Below are 1,445 nucleotides of genomic sequence, written 5' to 3'. Positions count from 1 at the left end.
TATTTATATATATTAAATATATATAATTAATTTAAAACTATTTTTATACATTATATATATCCAAAATAAATTATAAACAACTTTTGGTTTGTTATTTTTTTATTAATTTGAGTCTTAAATATATAACGAATAAATTATATTCAGAATAAATTGAAATATATCAACGTATTCTATGCCATAAGATCTTTTTAAAAATATATTATAAACTCAAAACGGACAAATGATGAATAAGAAATTGATGCTCAGAGTGAACCACTTGAAATGGTTTGGAAGAAGATAAAATGAAATTAAACACTTACATCTCACATAGGAAAGAAATGAGAAACTTAACTAGTTTATAAGTAAATGGGCTTTAAGCCTTTAACCAATTACTAGGGAAAAGACTCTCTCACACGCAGGGGGTTGCAATCGATTAACCATCGGGTTAGGGGCGCACCTGTACGACGTGAGCGACGCGAATGCCGAACCGATATGAGGTTCCCAGTTGGTCCGGTCCGAGCCTGACAACATTGCTACAAAGTAGTTTCTAATTACAATTAGATATAGATTACTGTTGGATTTGAGTCTGATATTTGGTAGCACATATGTGGTAACTTAACAATCCATATTTTGCAACTAACAAATGGTCTCAAACATATTCCAATCAGATGAATTGATCTGGTCGCTAACTCTGAAAATCCTGTCTCTAAATGGTGTTAGAGACCGGATTAAAGACCGAATTGTCGGTCTCTAAATTACTCATGGTATAGGAAATCCACTCTCAACTCTCACACTTTTGGAAGAAGGAAAATAGTGATAATTTGATATTGCAAGGTACAAAGAAAGGGAAAATATATATATCATGTGGATGGATGTTCCCATGGCAAAATGAAAAAAAAAAATGAAAAAAGAGTTCAGTTTTTTGAAACTGTCTATGTGGGAATTTAAATTGAGCGAAGATTTGCTGTGAGTGTAAGAATAATTTTTATTACAGTTTTGTTCGTCAAAAAATTGTAAGCTTTTAGCCTTAGAGTCCTGTAGTGTCTTTTCACTTTTGTTGAACAGTTTTCCATAGTAAAGTTTTTACTTGCTTTTTGCTTTGACTCCAACAACACGATGTTAAGAACCAAACAAAGTTATACTTGGCCGAATAATAGTTGTAGACAGAAGAATTCCCATCCATCATATTGTCTAGAATTATTATTTCAAGAACCACAAATTGATTGGCCTCGTTGTATATATTTACATGTAAAATTAATCAATACTTGGTATATTAACATCATTATCAACATCATAGAAGGTTTATAAGAATATATATTGAACTTATCAATAAGATGATGAATAGGTATTGTAAAGCAGACAATTGATCATTAATACTTTTAGCCTTATAAATATAAGCTTAGATGTCATTCCCTTAGTTTAGTGAAGAATAATACAACTCCAAAAACTTGAGAGAGAATACTATA

Source organism: Euphorbia lathyris, chromosome 2 (assembly GCF_963576675.1).
Source record: "Euphorbia lathyris chromosome 2, ddEupLath1.1, whole genome shotgun sequence".
Classification (NCBI taxonomy): domain Eukaryota; kingdom Viridiplantae; phylum Streptophyta; class Magnoliopsida; order Malpighiales; family Euphorbiaceae; genus Euphorbia; species Euphorbia lathyris.
Note: the sequence above shows the minus strand (reverse complement) of the source record.